Source organism: Emydura macquarii, unplaced genomic scaffold (genome assembly GCF_026122565.2).
Source record: "Emydura macquarii macquarii isolate MOO-44397 ecotype Brisbane River unplaced genomic scaffold, CSIRO-AGI_Emac_v2 contig_554, whole genome shotgun sequence".
Lineage (NCBI taxonomy): Eukaryota > Metazoa > Chordata > Testudines > Chelidae > Emydura > Emydura macquarii.
The window spans coordinates 6056487-6074471 of NW_027130691.1; the positions used below are offsets into that span (position 1 = coordinate 6056487).

The 17985-nt window shown below is 40.7% G+C and overlaps 1 protein-coding gene across 6 annotated transcripts in view; it reads right to left on the minus strand.

Annotated features, from left to right (window-relative positions):
* Positions 1–17985, minus strand: part of SETD1B (SET domain containing 1B, histone lysine methyltransferase) — an 85383-nt gene that overhangs the window by 38518 nt on the left and 28880 nt on the right. The window lies entirely within an intron of this gene.

The following is a 17985-nucleotide window of genomic DNA, read 5'->3' on the forward strand; positions in this document are numbered from 1 at the left end:
CTCAATCCCATCTCAGCTGAAAAAGGCTCCACATCACAAAATTCACCAGCACAATTGATATCCTTTTCAGTAGTTTTTCAAACACAGAGGTGAAGCCATAGAGACTGATCTCGCCTTTGAGCTACAGTACTCTAATGAACAGGGGGCAAGGAAGTCTGCACTGTAACTGTCCATGTTTGTATCTGTTCTGTTACTGGAGAATTTCACAAACATTGATTCCGCTTTAAAATAAATACATCCAATCAGATATTTGTGCCAAGATTTCAGCTAGATATGATCAGAATTTGACAACAGACTGCCACTTTCATTCAAATCTTCTGTTTATCATCACGTCATACACTTTTGTTACGCAGCTTGTTATCACCAAATGCCAAAGATTACTCCAATATATCTCTATAGTAAATAGCACTAGGTCAGCAATCCCAGTTGAACCATCAAGCACTAATATAATGAAATGCAGGTTAAATAGCACTCAATGTGATTCAGGAGGAGGTCATTAATATTAATGAAGAAACAAAACATCCGCTTGCAAAATGTGGAAACTCCATAGCCCATTCCAGTGAGTGCTCAAAACAAAAAGGGGAGGGAACACATTTACTTTCCCTTTCTCCCCCAGTGAAACATGTCCTCAGAAAGGAAAACAGAGCATTAAAGGTTTTACTTGTCTGGTGATACCTCAGGAAAAGAGAAAAACAAAACCAGACTTTTTGATTTTAAAGAGAGTGCTCATAGTCAGCACCTAGGTATATATAAACAATTTAATTTATACTACATTTACCAACTTGAACGCTCTTTTGTGAGACATTTAAGCCAGAAATCTGCCCTCCTATACACCGGCCAACGAATGGGAACTGCGGAGGCAGATTTTGGCCCTTAAACTGATGACTAAAAATCTGAGCAGTCCACATTTAAATACCAAAATTCTTAACAATTTTAAATGTTTAGAGGATGCTTCACTGGAGAGCTAGAACAGAAATCAGTACCACTTCTCAAAAGAAAACATGACTTTATTATAATCTCACTGAAAGACAAAATACTTAGTACTTAAAGGACTTCACCAGGTTTTGGATCAAAGAGCCCAAAGAGGTTCACAAAAAAGGAGCATCATTCGTCTCTTTAAAAAAAACTCCACTGACAGTGAAACTGAGGCACAGAGAAGTTATCAAAGGCACCCAGCAAGGCAGGGGAGAGTCAACAATAGAACCCAGCTTCCTCCAAATTCTGTCACCATTTATTGCAGGGTTCATGCAAGACTCCCCCTTCCACACGCGGGATAGTGTGGTGGCATTCCACAAAGAAAACAGCTCAAGGTCAATATGCTCATGATTAGAAGAAACCAATGGCCCATGATTCTATTACATACAGCTCTTCTCGAGCAATTTCCTGAGTTGTGTCTTCTGGAAACATGAAAACTGGACATTTAAAACTTGTCACTAGATTTCTTTACTATAATGTCCTGGACCAAAAAAAATACCACAAAACAAAAAGCAAGACTGAAAATACAACCTAGTCACACATACAACACCCCCTCAAAAACACAATATTGCACTGAGGGACATTTTTCTTTTCTTTAAACAAACAGATTCAAGCCCAGCTTAGAGATCCTGCTGCAGGCTCAGGTGACATAGTGCAACACATCATTATTTTGCTGCCCAGAGTCTAAATGCCAGGGCAGCAATGCTGGTTTTTAGGGTTTTTTTTTGTTGTTGTTTTAATTTCATACACACTTTCAGAGAACTGCACAGCATATAGAATAGAACACTGCACCCAAAGACACTTTGCCTTTCAGAAGTGAAACCATCAAACAGTAAGACATGAGAGAGTGGATAGTAGTAATTGTTTTTTTGCATGGTGGTTTCAGGCATAACACTTGAGACATTTATGATACACTCCTCCTACATTTTTAATTGAGATTATATAAATCTTTCTTTCAATGGTTTTCAACCTGTGGCCCACAGACTTAGTCTAAGGTTTCCAAAAGGGTCCGCACCTTCATTTGAAATTGTTTAGGGGTCCACAAATGAAAAAAGGTTGAAAACCGCTGCTCTAGAGAATATCTGAGACCAAACATGAAAGTAGAAGCTACAATTGTTCGTTTACTGCCTCTTCACCAGACCAGTCACATCAGTCATGTCCTTCATCTTACGTTAGATATTAAACAGCAACATGCATGCATCTGCAGCTATACAATCAATTATATTATTATTATTTATATCAGACTCCTTATTCTCTACTGAACTTCTTCCAGGAGATCCTGTTGTCTCATTTGCCCATGTCATCCATTCTTTCATGACACAACTTACTCACAGAACAGCCTCCTAATTCAACATGTGCCACTCCTAAAAAAAGTTTGTTCTTCAAGGCCCTTGTGCAATATCCAGCTAAAACTCCACCCCTACCAATTGCAGTGATTGTCTGGTCTCCTGTATGTGCTCACTGTAGGTTCAGATTGTCAGCTCTTTGGAGCAAAGACTACCGTAAAGTGCCATGTTTACCTACATGCAAGTTTTAAGATTACGACTTCATGATAATGTAAGTAAATGACTCTAAATACTCTTCCAAACAAAAGTGCTAAAGAATGCAAGACTGTATGTAAATAGACAAATGTACATCTACACTTTTGACACAGCACCTTTCAAATCAAAGCATTGGGCAGAGGTTATAAAAGGAAATTCTGTAAGAGAAAGCAACACAGACAGAGATAAAGCAGACATCAACAACTAACCCCAATGCAGATGCTGTACTGGGCTGCAGAAGGTAGGATTTCAATGCACTAGAGGTTTTTGTTTGTTTTTTAATTGCTTAGTACAAAAGGTTTTGGGTTTTGTTTTGTACTAAAAAATAATGGTTATAAGCAATGGCAACACCTCATTCAATGCATGCTCTGTCTTGGCTTGTTTTTGTTTGTATTGTTAGACTGGCAGCAATTTGGAGCAAGGACATATTATTTGTTTGGCACCGATCGCTCACCTTCCAGAACAATGTACACTTACCATGCTCTACAAATGGTGAGACAACAGCAACAATAAAATTAAAGCACTCATCAAAAACAAAGAGCATCTTACTGGAGGGGGGGAGGGGAGGGAAATCAAACATTATCAGCCTAGTTTATGGTGCTTTTTTAAACGCTCAGAGAAAGACTTAAGATGATAGCTCAAAACACAAAGGGATAGAGGGAGCAATTCCCCAGAAAACCATGGCTCACTCCTAGGACTACCTGGTGTGTAAAGAAATGCCACTATGGTGCATATTTGTGTCTCACAATGTGCCAGGCTCAGGTGTTGGTTCCTAATTAGATTGTGCTTCATGCAGGGAGAAACCACAGAAGGGCATTTGAGAATAACTGAGGAAGTCAGCTACCTCAGCTCAGCTCACCTGGGCATTTTAATAAGCAGCAGAATAGCTGTCTCATAGCAGGGAAATGCCTAAGATTAGTACTGGCAAAGAGGAGGGAGGATTCCCTTAATATTCACATTCAGCTTCTTGGTACACGAAAACAAGAACTGATTTACTGGTGTTTTAAAAGTCTGTGTGGGATTTGGAATAGTGGCCACTGGTCCACTCCATAGAGAGAGACTCAGTAAATGAAGATGAAGGAACTTAAGATGATAGAAGAACCTGAGGCAGAATCCAAGATGTTTCTGGTATTGAACTGCTAGTGGCACATGTAAATAAGCTGTGGGTCCACAGATGAATGCTAGGATGACTATGCGGGCTCTGTGTGAACCTTTTGGGCACAAAATAACATTGGTTTAACTATTTCAAGCAAAATGAGACAATCCCCTGCTTGTTCTCTTGGGGACAATGAAGTAAATACCAGAGAATCTCTTGTCAGGAGGAAATGGAACAATAATGTAAAGTGCTTGTATTTGCCTATGGTTAATACCTTGACAATGCTGATCTGAGCAAAGGGAATAGAATGACGTAGGCAATAACCCTGGGAATTTGCAGACGGCTCAGTGATCTGAGAGGACTAGGTCTCCACTGGTCTAGAAATGTGAGAAGTCTAGCTCTAAGCCCCAGAGGTCTCTTGAAAGGGAGAGAGAGGACGACTCCAGGAAAGGACACACCAAGGAGCCTGAGCTCCCTCTCAGGAAGGGTTAGAGTCAAAAAAAATAGTCCCTCTGGAAGTTCTTTCCTTTATTGCCAGGACCATAAAAGAGAAAACAAAGAGTTAAACCTTGGGTCTGTTATAAAAGTTAAATATTTGGGGTCGGCTTCTCACAAGCGCTCAGCATTGACCTTAACTGCTCCTCTTGGCTCCCACCGAGCACTTCTGAAAATCAACCCTGGGCTTTTCTTGACCAGCCAGCATCGGATCCCAGTTTTCAGAAAGGGCCCGAAGAGCTCAATGGAGGAGTTTCTAACAGACAGCTCCCAGTCTCCGGCACAGCTATTCGTTTAAACTTGAAAGAAAAGTCCTGCCACCTTTGCTCCAGTGGGAAGCTTGGAGAGCACAGCTGAGTTGGTGGAAAGGGCAATTCTTTGCAGTGCGTAGGGGTTTCACGCCATGTGTTGTAAAGGACTGTGTTAATTGCCAGGTGATGGCATGATTTAGTCAAATCTTTCCCTCCTTCACAACTGGGGAATTTTTCCACCAAAGCAACAGCTTCACTGGAGGCTTAATTTTAAGTGATATAGTGATATCCCTATCAAGAAAGTGAAGTTCTCTAGAAGGGAGAATTTAGAGGATCAAGACCCCAGACTCTTCCTCTGGGAGGTCCTCAGACACAGCTATGTGCAGGGACAACCCCACAGGAGAAGAAAAGAGAGGGACTTGGAGACTTCTCAAGGTTTAAGCCAGCCTGATCAGGAAGAGTAGGGGGGAGTCCTGTCCTTGGGCAGCTATTTGACAATCCAGGCAGTCCCTGCAAACATACGATTGTTTTCCCTTTTTAGGGTGGGGGAAGGGATATTTTAAAGAGCCATTTGCACTCTTTACTTCAAAGGCTTTAGCCAACAGGGAAGCTAAATCATGCATAAGTGATGGTGGAGTGGCAAGAGAGCACCCCCCACTGATAAATGAGTCAGGGAATATTCTCTACTTCTCCCAAAGACTTCTCTGCAGAGCAACATGCCGTGCTGGATGGGGGTGGAAGACCTAGGTAAATCTCTTGTTTGACACCACCAAATTCAGTAGTTCAGAGTCTCTGGAAACAAATTAAGCAAATCCTGCTGATAGAGAGCCTGAAAAGCCTTTCTGCAAAAAGAACATTTAATTGGCAGAAAACTACAAAAAGAAGCCATCTCAGCCACTACCAGTGGATTTTATTCTAAGATTTTGAGGGCAGGAAAGAGCAGGGATTTGAGGCTGTATCTTCCTCTCTAAAGAGGCAGAGAAAGACCAAGGAATTTCAGGCAGATGGGAGAAGACCTAAAGTCCTCAGTACCAAAACTGTCATAGAGAGGATTGGTGCCACTACCTCTCATGTACAGCCATAGATCCCTTCAGCATTCCACAGTGGAACTTTAGGATCAAAGTTAAAAAAGGAACTAACCAAATTAGATCAGAGTCCACCACTTAAGCAAATAGCATAGAGAACTAGGTAGCTGCTCCAAAAGTCACTTCCCAAACCCTGGAATTTCCTCACATATATAACACTGAAGTCAAACTAACCCATGAATTCAGTTCTTGCTACTCAGCACAAGTAACAAGAAAGCGGATAAGCCTGCAAAACAGCGGGGCCTGCTAGCAGGTAATTATCAAGCCAGTTTATTTTTGTACAGACACTGTATTCAAACCATTTTTAACCAGTAGATCTAGATTGATTTGGTTTTCTTCTTTAACACCTCTCTACCACCATCAGAAACAGGGGCGTGCGCAGGAATTTAAATTCCAGCGCTTTTGGAGGGGCACATTCTGTGCGCCTCCCCCCTGCTGAGGCCCCGGAGGAGCACACGTCTTCTCCACTGAGACCTCGGGGGCCAGATGATCTCTGGGCCTCCCTGCAGATTATTGGGGGGGATGCCCCTGCTTGTCCCTCTATTGCACGCCCAGACCAGAAATGGATGAAATCATCGGGTTACTAATCATTATTACTACTATGACAGTGATGTAGTAGTAGTTAGGGAAACATTGTCTTTGTTCCAGCTGGGAATTTCAGGAAATTTCCCACTGTCAGTAATAAAAGAAGTTCAATATGTAATAATATATCCCCAGCTAAGAGAAATGCAGTCTTTGCAGTATGGAGTTTCCTCAGCAAGGAGATCAAAATACAGGGGAGCTTGTGTTTGAGAGGTAGTGGGCAAAAAGAAAAAAGTAATATTTCTCAAATCACCTTTCAATTTTACCCTCCCATTTAAAACTCTAATGCTCCTTCTGTCACATCAGTTCTCTCTTGTAACAAATGCTGTCACGGTTACACGTGAGTTGCCTTTTAGACATCTTTGCAGTCCCTCTTGAGTGCACCCCTCAGGTGACTGCTTGGCTTCCTTCACCTGTCTCAAGGTGGAATGCCATCATTCAAGCACTCTTGGACTGGAACTCCAGATTGTAGCCCCCCCTATCCCAACCGTGTAAACACAACAGGATCGACTGTATTTGGCACCTGCAAGAAAATTTCTCTCCAGAAGCTTGTGACCTACAGCTGATTAAATTGACTGAAAACAAAAGTACTGTTTATTCACCCAAAGGTATATAAGCAGAGAAAAGGGTTAAAACAACAAAAAGGCCCATATGCCTGGCTCTTACCTAAACCTTATCTTTACCTTGCATGTTTTTCGTAAGTTCCACTCAAGCCAGGCTGCCTACTTCTGACCTGGGAGAGACAGATAGACCTACTGCTGTTTCTCCCTTCCTTTCACCATCTGTCTCCAAGCAGCTGCTGCCTGGTCCCCCATTCCTACAGGCCAGGGTTTAACAGTTTGTGATCCTTTTCATCTTAGGGTCCTAGGCGCCTGTTAACCTGGTTTGTGCTGGTCAAGAAGGCATCTCCCAATTAACAGTTCACATTGTTCTCATTAGGACCCTTGGTATTCTCTCTGGAGGAATCTTATTTCTGTCATTGCTTAATTTTTCCAACTCCATAAAGGCACGCAGAATATCATCAAGCAGGTAAACTGACGTACATATAATATTCAGAAAAATAATACAGATATCTCCCTCAATCCCTATCAATGCCTACAGCAATACCCAATCAAGAACATCAGAAAGTTTTCCCTTTCCAAAACCTGCCCAACAATCAAGAGCTCTGTGACAGAAGGCAACTTCCTCCTTGACATTATTCTTCTCCAGATGGTGGGGGGCAATGCAGGAGTAATGCTAGAAGTAGAGAAACTTTCCACAATTATAGCTGGAGATTCTTAGTTAAACTTGTAACTAAAGGGACCCAAATGTAGGACAACAGGCTTCCTGCAGATATTATACTTGCTCCATTACACTATCCTTAATATAAATGAGAAGCAGCACATTATTGAAAACAGCAATAGTTTGTGACATTTGCTGTTGCATAATTTAATCCCTCAACTGGGGTGGCGTTTTCATTGGCATTTTGATTTGATGAAAAACATTTATAAGTACAACACTGAAGTTTCTTTGTAAAAAAAGGTACAGAAAGAAACTTGGATAATTGAATTTAGAGATGAAAAAGACAGACTAGGCCATCTTATTTTGACATGCAGAGAACATTTATAGCCAGTCTTTGTACTCTCTTTGCTGTTCTGTGCTCAGATAAGCCCAGATTCTCCACTTACTCTCTCCTACAGAAAGTCACAATCCTGGGATAGCTATTTCAGAGGTGATCACCGTGAAAGTAAGCAAGTCACTGCCAACAGGCAGAGTTGTTTAGTAGTTAGAACAAAGGACTGAAAAAAAAAAATCAGGAAACCTGGGTTATAGTTCCTGACCAAACTTTGGTTTCCTTTCCTAACTTGCTGTGAGACTTTGGGCCTCTCTGTGCCTCAGTTATTCCATCTGTAAAAATGTGAATGACACATAAATCACTTTGCTTAATTTTTTTAGATTTTTGACTGAAAAGTATTGTTTATTAGTATTACAATTCCAGTACAGGATCTAAAGAGGATAGGCTGGGAAGAACCTAAAGCCCTTGTTTCCCCCATATTAAAATCTCTTTAAAAAAATCTTTTGCGTGTTAAATATATTAATTTTAAACATGTGTGAGTATATGTAAAGTAGGCCAATTCTAGATTACTCCAGAAGAATGTTTTTATAAAAATATGCTTTCCCATTAGATCAGTTGATTAGTTTGAAATTACAGATGAGTACCTACATAGGCAGATTATTCATCCAAAAGTACTATATGCAAACAAGGTGCAAACAAAAAAAGAAAAGAAAAGCCATAAATCCATACTGAAGACAGCTTTCTTAAGTATTCAGCATTATATCCACCACAACTCACCTACTTGATTTAGTCCATCAGCTACCTAGGCTCCAAAGCATGGATCTCTTTATTGATCAATCATGCATCTGCCCTTTAAAAATAATTTACCCTATGGTTTTCAGTGAATACCTTTTTAATTTGGATTATTTATCTTTACCTCCTTTAAAAATGGTAGAAGTGAACAGTAGCTCATTAAATTTTGTGCCACATACTGTAATCAAGATGCTTAACACATTGCAGAAGAGATTAATGCTGTATCTTGCTAAAAAGAAGTGGCAATTGTGTGGCATCAATAATAAATTGCCTAATAAAAACAGCCAAAATGTGGGTCAAAAGTGCAGAGACACTAAATTCTTTGGACCATTTGAAATTATGCTATCAGGGCAAAATAAAGATCCCAGTGCATCCTGGGTGTTGTGTATAACTGAAGTCAATTGAGTTCCACCAAGGATGAGTCTAGCCCAATATCTATTTAAAATACTCCCTCTCCCAACAAAATCTTCATTCACATTAACAAAACCATAGATTTTTAATAGCTAAAATATTTTAAATATATTTTACATTGGATGCCAGAAAGAATCAAAGGTTGTATTTTTCTAATGACAATGAGAACCAATGACTGTAAGACCTTCAAAACAAGTACTGTCATCTTTGTGTGTGTCCCCAATACCTAGAATGTGGGACTAGAAAACAAATATCAAGTAGTGAGAAAGATCACTTTGGTTTACAGCAAGTTTCACTTTCTGGTTCTCCTGCACAAGGCTGCACTGCTTGGGTTGCAGACAATGCAGTGGAAACAAAAAACTGTTTCCATTGGAATTTAAAAGCAAAAAAAAAAAATCAGTAAGACCTCAGTCCTGCAATGGAGCTCTGCATCGACACAGGTATATACTTGCATGATGCTCATTGGAGAATCAGGCCTAAGGGTGATACATTCACACACCACTTATTTATGAAAACATTTCTAATGGCCTTAGGTTTTGTTAAGATTTTTGTATTACAACTTTTTTTTTTTAGTCTAAACTGGAGGCTATATCTGACTGGATACATCCCTTTTAAAAAAAACCAAAAACAACGTTTGAACAAATTCAAAGATGGATCCCAAGTCAAAATGTATCATTTTAGCCACATTTTCCAAATACCACAAAAAGTATGATTCTGGCCAACTTGTCCTTACACTTGAATTTAAAGATTTTAGTCCAATACTAAAGATCTTTGTATTTTCAGAGTTATTTATGTTTTAGGCAACAATACAAAGCTTGTATCAGGATAACAGGTTTCTGGGGGTTTTGCCCATATTAGCTATATCCTTCCACTGAAATATTTCATTTATCTACAGGTGAACCCCCTAGCCACAACATCTGCCAGCTGAAATAGACATATTTAGTGACTGCACAGCCACAGGAGATGAATGGTGCACAATCCTACAAACTGTTTTCCAAACATTAACTTAAACCTGACCTGATCGAGCCTAAAGCCTCCACAAATATTACTGATGTCCTCTGGATTAAAGTTCAGTGGCTGGAAAAAAAACACCACACACTTGGAATAATAGCCCCTGCAAAAGAATTTGGGAGAAGAGGAAGCTGTGAGGAATCTGGTTACTACAAAAATCAGTCTGCTTGTTCTAAAGGAGTCTTTCTTCATTAATTGTATTCACTACATTTTGAACCCAGAGTCACACTAAAAGAACGCATTTCTTGAATATGAACACAGTTATGGGATTCTTGCCCTGAATTATATTAAACCTTCTCCAGAAAGAAGTGTAAGAAAATAAACTGTCTCTCACTCCCAGGCTTCTGGTTAAAACTGCAGACTCAGGACTCCTGGGTTCTTTCTCTAGCTCTGACATCATAAATGAGGAAACCTGGTCAAAGATTCATGATTAATAAAGTTTATCACCTGGTTATCACCTCCAGATGAGGCATAAATATACATCAAAATGAACACACCCCAAGCCACAAATTAAACCTAAACCCCACTAACAAAATACATAAGCCAAAATACCAGACACACAAAATTGGCAATTTTATTACAGCAGCATGACCCTTTTGCAACCAAGCCTCCAAACCACAGGAAACTTTGCCAGCTCCAGGTTCAAACATAGAAATGAAACTAATGGTTTCATTTCCTTCTCTCATTCCTGTCTCTGTGCATTGTTCATGCTGCTCTTTATGCATAGAATGATCTCAGGATCCCAAGCCACCAACTTCCCTTAAGTGAAATCACTCCTAAAAATTCACTTTTGCAAAACCTGTAAGAAGTGAGTTGGAGGAAGAACATTAGCAATTCCAACTCATCACTTCTAGATTTCCTAGTGCATATGGACTTTTATGTGCCAGTGTTCTACACTTTAAGCTTTTCAGAACAGGCAGTTTATTTTTGTACAGTCTAAAGCACAATCATATTGCCAGTGCTAAACAAATTTATTTATTTATTTATTTTAAAGACCTCCCAATCTTTTATGGACAACCAAAGAAAAAACTTATCCCCAGATGGGCACAACATTTACAAGACCAATCAGCAATTTTATAACAAAACCTGAGACAGCAGTCTGGATCAAATGAGCTCTCATGAACAGGTATGTGATGCAGAGTATAATGAACTCACTGGTTTCATTTTGAGTGTTGCCTTTGCTGCACTAGGTACAAACTAAGCTCCAAACTAAAAACTAAAATTAATAGGGTGCAAAGTCACGAGGGACCTGCAACTGACGTGTGCATAAGTCCTACTCTAACTTTTTTTCTTTTCTTTCTTTTTTTTTTTTTTTTTTAAATAAAAAGGAATATTGGGGAAGGCAACAACTGAACATTTAAATATGCACTAGCTAGCCAAACCACTGCAAAATCCTGAACAGTGTTCTTATTATTTAAATAAGAATAATATATAATCATTCCTTTAATGGCTGAAAATGTTAAGAAAACCACATAAGAAAACCATGAGAAAACTGAATTAGAAGAGGCTATATAACCAGCAACAAAAAAGGTATGAAAATGTCATTTATATTTAATATGCAAACTTTAAAAGCCTCAAACTCCTAGCATGACACCAGACAGTGAAAGAAGCAGTGGACCTCCTAACCACAGCATGCTTTCTATTTTTCAGTCAGACTCAAAAGCATTTCACCATTTCTAGTTTTGTTACTAACAAGACACGTGGTTCCTTCGTTCTTCTGTTTTACTAACAAGGCTATGTATAAAAATCTAGTGAAATACTTCTAATTTAAAAATATGTATTTATTCATGCATGTATGTATATATGAATGCAATACGGTACTTACATAACCAAACTGAAGATCTGACCACTCCTATGTAGTTCTACTCTGAATACTGACTGTAAAAAAAAAAAATGCAATTCCAGGTTTGCCATCTCTCTCCAACTCCATATCAGATATGCTCTGCCCATAAGCAAGTTATTATTTTCCTACCTACCAGCCCTGCAAATGCAACCAGGAATCTGCATGTCAAGCTGGTCTCTCTCTTTCACGCACCATCACCAATAATATGGATTCTACTGGCCAATTTATGACTGAAGGTAACCATTGTGCAATTCCTTTGCTTTCAATGAGGTTTCGCAGAAGGGACCAACTAGAAATTAATAGATTCTTGGATTTGTTTACAGGGGAGAGAACCCCTCCATTCCATTCTCTTAGCTGTATGGGCTCTTTATAAAACAGGAGCAGCTTATTTTCCGTCATCCAGGTCAATAGATAGGACACCAAACCCACCAAAGGTTGAAATCCTATTCTGTGCCTCCAGGAGGTATGGCTCAGGGGAGAGGAGAGGGAAAAGGTGGCTTTTGTTTAAGCAACTTTTGCACCCTCAGAATTCCACACTGCTTCAGGAGCCAGTGCAACCCCCAATTTACAGCAGCCTTGTGAGGGTGGCCTCTGGTCTGGTCTGCTCTGCAGTCTGGAGCAGCCCAAAATTCCCCCCGTAGCACTCAAGGTTAGGATCCTGCCCCCCCACCATGCCCTCTACACTGAGGTTTACAGGGTGGCCAGGGTATTGAGTGCCTGTGCCGGAAGGAGGTGGGAATTCTTCCCTAGCCAGTGGCACTGTAACAATTTTTATAGTGGGGGTGCTGAGAGCCATTGAATCAAACTGTTAATACCTATATATGATGGAAACCACTTCCAGCCAGGGGGTACGGCAGCACCCCTAGCTCCAGCATCTATGCCCCTAGCCCTTTTGAAGACTATTTAGGGTCCCGATATGGTGCTGCAGTGGCTCCTATACACAAGAGCAGAGCCTGTCCCAAGGAGCACGTTCAAATAAAATGATTTTACACTCTGTTTTCACAGTAGACCCACACTTGGAAATTAACAGGTCTCTGAGGATTTGAAAAAGACAAATGTAATGTTCTGTTTAAATAATCTTTTAATGGATTTGTGTATTTGCCTTCTCTTGAGTAACTTTCCACCCTTAGTATCCAATGCTCCAGTAATGTCGCCTTCTATGAGGAGCTTTATTTGAGTAAAAAATGATAGACGGGAATCCATAGTTTAAGTAGTTCTCTCTTGCTATTTACATTGCACAAGTTTGGCATAAGTGTCATAATACACATGTACAACAGAGCTACTGTCCCAGAATCCGCTACACTGACATTGGCTGGCTGCATAGATGGAAATTAATGGTCAAAACATATACCTATTTCTCAAATTTATATTATGAGCAGGTTCTGTGAAGCATGATCACATTCTAGAGACCTCAGAGCTCAGGAAAATGTGTTTTATTTGAATCACACACGATGTGTTTATCAGACTGGGCCATAAGTCACAGCTCTCAGAGCTTTTTCTTCTTTCATTAACACAAGGAAAATCAGTGCAACTTTCCCCCACAACTACCCCCTCCAGAGATGATGGTGCCCACTCTTACCTGTAAATGGGGTCCCAGATGCACATATACGTAATATACATACATAACCATTCACACAGCTATTTATGAGCATGAGGGCTGAGACATGGCTACTGTGGAAACCATAGCTCTGAATTTCCTGATTCTTACGTTTTAAATTCTCAACCTCAATGTGCATTTACATTGCTTTTTGCCTTGAATGAAAACCTTCCGTGCCTTACAGAAAAGGATATGGCAGAAATGTCCAGCCTCAACAACTCTGGACAGAATCATCATTTGTATTCTTTTATATAGCATTGTGTATTTTAAAGGCTCCCCAAGCAGTTTCCATATGATAAACCAGATCATGCTCTGTGTTGAGTGGGCATGTGAATGGGGAAAAGATGACATGGGGGGAGCCTCTTATGTCCCACTCAGTAGAACTTAAGAATCTTCACCTTTTGAACTCTATGCAGCGGGACTGGGTCTTGGCTGCACAGTGCAGCACAGGTCCAAGAAGGTATGGGCCACACTCCCTGATCAAGAGAAAGCTCCCTAGCCAACTCAGGCACCCTTTTACAAAACAGCAGCAAGGTATGACTAGCTGCGAGTGCTCCTATGGCCCTCCTTCATTGGCAGGAGGGTTCTAGCACTAGAAGCACAGCAGGCATTGCTTTGCTCCCCTGCAGAGTCACTACTGCTAAAGGCAAATGCAGACCTATGTTTAATAGGAATCCATTCACTAGCTACCGAAATGCAACCAACTCCCAGGTGGGAATATAGATACTGTTTGACAGCACACCACTCTCTGCAGTACCTTAGCACAGGAGGGGAGGAATAAACTGAAGAGTGGTATTAGGGAAGTAGAATGGAACTGGCCTGTCTGATATTTCTAGAGACAAGGTGGATGAGATGAAAGAGACATGGTTTTGAGCACACACAACTCTTCTTCACAACAGATCCACAGTAAATTTTCCCAACTCTAGGCATGACCATGTAGGAACAATGCTCAAATACATTTAAAGATGTAGGGCAAATTCATCCCGGATGTAGTGCCGAGGACTTCGGTGGAACGGAACTAGGGATGAATTTGGCTCATTTAATTTATATTGATCTATAATTTTAGATGTAGGCATTCTCCTAAAAAAATGTATAAAATAACTGTGGGTCCTGTGACGACACATTTCAGCATCAACTGACAAAGAACAAATGTGCCACCACATATAAACAAAGTTTGATCTTGAAGCTGGTTTCATCAGCAGGTTTTTGGTGTCCTCAGGACAGCTGCATATTGTGTAATCACCATTTTTCTTACAAAAAGGTTTCTTTACTGAGGCTATGTCTATACCACAGCTTACGTCGGCAGAACTTATGTTGCTCAGGAGAGTGAATAAACTACCTTCCTGAGCGACAGAAGTTATATTGACATAAGCGCCAGTGTGAACAGCACTGTCACCAGGAGAGCTTCTCCTGCCAACGTAGCTTCTGCCCGCTCGCAGAGATGGTTTTATAATGCCATCGGGAGAACTCTCCTGCATCAGCATAAAGCATCTTCACCAGACGCACTGCAGTGGCACAGCTGCATCGATGCAGCGCTGGACGTGTAAACATACCCTACAACTCACAGCAAGTAAAGCAACAGAGCAGAGCTATTACTTCCTCATTTTTTCAGGGAAGTCCTATTTTCATTATCATCTTAGGGGCATTTATAAGGCACCCATCACTGTGGTATTTAGGTGCTTAGGCAATTTACAAGGACGGTTGGTAGGCTGTTGATCACCAACATAAAAGTATTTCCTAATAAATGAAATGTTAATCAGATGACGTTCTTATAGGAAGGGGAAAAAAAAAAAAGCCCGAAGTCTTCATATGCTGGAACACAAAAGGCACCATCAATACAAAACAAAGTGACTTGTTCTGATTCTACCATCCTCCCCAATACACACATGCAGGGCCTCTTCCGGTAGCAGGCCCCAAGCAAAAACAAGACCTGGCTCAAATGGGATGTCAAAACTTCAAACTTTACATATTTAACTCTTGCACGTCTGAAACCCCACACAGATGGAAAGACCCCCCCCTTTTGGGGGGGGGGGGGAGGGGAGAGCTAGATATGATTACACCTTCCTTGCTGTTGTTCAGTTGGGCAGTACAAATGACTTCGCTCAGTGTTAGCTATGGAATCTTGCTAAAATAAAATTTTAACTAAACTATCTTTCACTCCCCCAATTTTCATTCTCCTACTCCAAACTACTTTGAATAAGCTCTACGCGTTTTCTCAGTTCTTGCATGTACTCTTTATAAAGGATTCTTTCCTTTCTTCTCCTTCCCCAGCCCACATTTCATCTCCACTTTAGGCTCTGATTCTTAGCTGGTTTCTTTCGGCCAAGGCAAGCTTAATGGGACTTTCTTTGGAGCCCGTAATCACTGCCCGGAGATTAGCCATGGGTAGGTGTTTCCAACAGAAGCATGACATTCCCCTTCTCAGAGACAAACACACTGACAACCCCTGCTGGCTCAAAGAGTCAGGCCAGAGCCTGGAATCAAACTCAGATGTCTGCAGAGCAATTATAATGCAGAACCGGCCTCACACTCTTCATGTTAACCTCTGAAATCACAAGTCCGGGTTTCCTGCCTTGATGCAGGTTACATGGTGTTTTCCCTAGAGAAAAAGAGTTACTGCATAACAGCAATCCTGATGCAGAGCCCAAACCTGCGCCCACTGACAAAACTCCCATTCATTTTGGCAGGAACAGGACTGGGCCTTTGAAAAGCTGCTGCCACCGCAAATGAAAACTTCCCTGCTACTTTGTTTTGTGTGACTATTATTATTACAAGTATTGAGATGTGACAGCCGGAGTATGCACAGCCAGAGCGTGCCCTCTTAGACTGTACATCAGTACACATTCGGGCACTTAAAGTGAATTATGAAGGAAACAGAGGTTACAACTATCTGCCCCTTTATTGCTTCTTTAAGAGTCAAAGACGGCTACCACTGGCCTCTCCCCACCCAAATGTTACTTTCTGCTCTGCCCTTCCCCCACACACATTAGAAATTTTAGGTCCCGGCCTTCCCTGTTTTGTTGAAAGATTCTTTGAAGGACTGGAGCGGAGCAGTGACATCACACTAGACTGATGCTTGAGCTACAGCTTTCCCAGCCCATAACAGCCCAAGACTCAGGACTCCTTCTCACTCACATGAAGTTTGGAAAGCTACAGCTCAAATTTCAGCCTCTGGTGGAGTCACTATTCAATTCCAGTCCTTCCGAGAATCCTTCAGCAAAAAGGAGGGCAGCGAGGACCTAGTATGTCTAATGTGGAAAATTGGGAACTGGGGGGTGGGAGGGTAGGGGGAGAGAAGCAAAAAGCACCAAGGTCACACATCATAAAGGAACAGTGAAAGGCACATGCATTTTTTTAAATGCACTGGAATAGTTTTAGGGCAATTTGTAAATAATAATAGGAGGTTCTGAACAAACAGATCTAAGAAGAAAAAAGACAACGTCTTACATCTTCTGTGAGACGACAACAACAGCAGGGAGAGCAGGTTTCGAAAGACTGTTAACATTTTGACTTTTAAATAGGCTTTTAGAATGTATTCCATTTTGTACAACAGAACTGTGAAGATGAACTTCTGACACTGGTAACTCGTTAAGAGGAGACTAAGATTCATCACAGGCTTCAACTTCTGCACGCTGTTGCCCCATATTACAATCTGTTAATATAAAACATACCGGGAACTCCTCTGAGGCTGGTATGGGACGTTAACATTTCAGTTGTGATAGGTTGGGGTCAGGGACTTTCTACATTGGCATTCATCCAATTTTTAAAAATGTGCTGAAACACTTGTAGTTAGAAGAAAGAAGATTCAAGCCCATAATGCCCAACAGATCATGCAGAGTTTCCGTCTGTGAATAAACTAGTCACAAAACATTTTTCAAAAATATGCTCTCTCAATCCTGCTGGGCCAGTCTTCTGGTTTAAAAACCCACTTCCCAACCAAGATTGGGGCCCCAAAGGAAATATGTAGCAGAGAGTTTTCTCCTTTCCAGTCCTATTATCAGAGGGGTGAAGACTGGGTCAGCCTATAAAAAGAATGGGGCACACAAAGTGGTTGAGTTGCTTCTAAGGCTGGCCCTGTACTTCCAAATACAAAAAGATTTGGAGATGTACTTACAAACCACACAAAATATCTGGCATAAATTAGGCATAAAAAGCAGATTTAGGAGACTGTTCCTACTAGCCTTATTTAATATTATAAAATGTATGCTTTTATGATTACAGTGCCTTTCACCCAACCAATCCCAAACCATTTTGCAAACCATAGATGCACAGGAATGCCTGCACCTGCTGCTGAAATGCAGCCACTTCTAGGACGAAAAAGTGGCAACTGTTTACAAGAGCATGGCCGTATTTTCTGCCACTTTAATTACAGAGTGGTTTTATAAATAAACTGGAATTATCTTTTACACCATGTTCATTTATTTGACAGCAGCAATCTAGGAACACTAGATGTCTATCTGAATAGGATTTTTCTCTTCCACTCAATTTACAATAATTTCATCGTCTCGAGTTCCTGTTATAAACTGTACCAAAAAGAGGGGTCAGGAACTTGTGAAGATATATATTTTGACTATCACTGACATGTTATACTGGGACCCAAATGTACATTACAGTATGTTACTCACATTTGTTTCAACTGAAATACCAAATAAACACCCACTGCAATGCACTCTGTCTGCTGGCAGCATTCCATATAGTTAAGCTCCTGATGTCCTTCATTCCCAAATGCTCCATTTGAGGCAGCAGGCTGT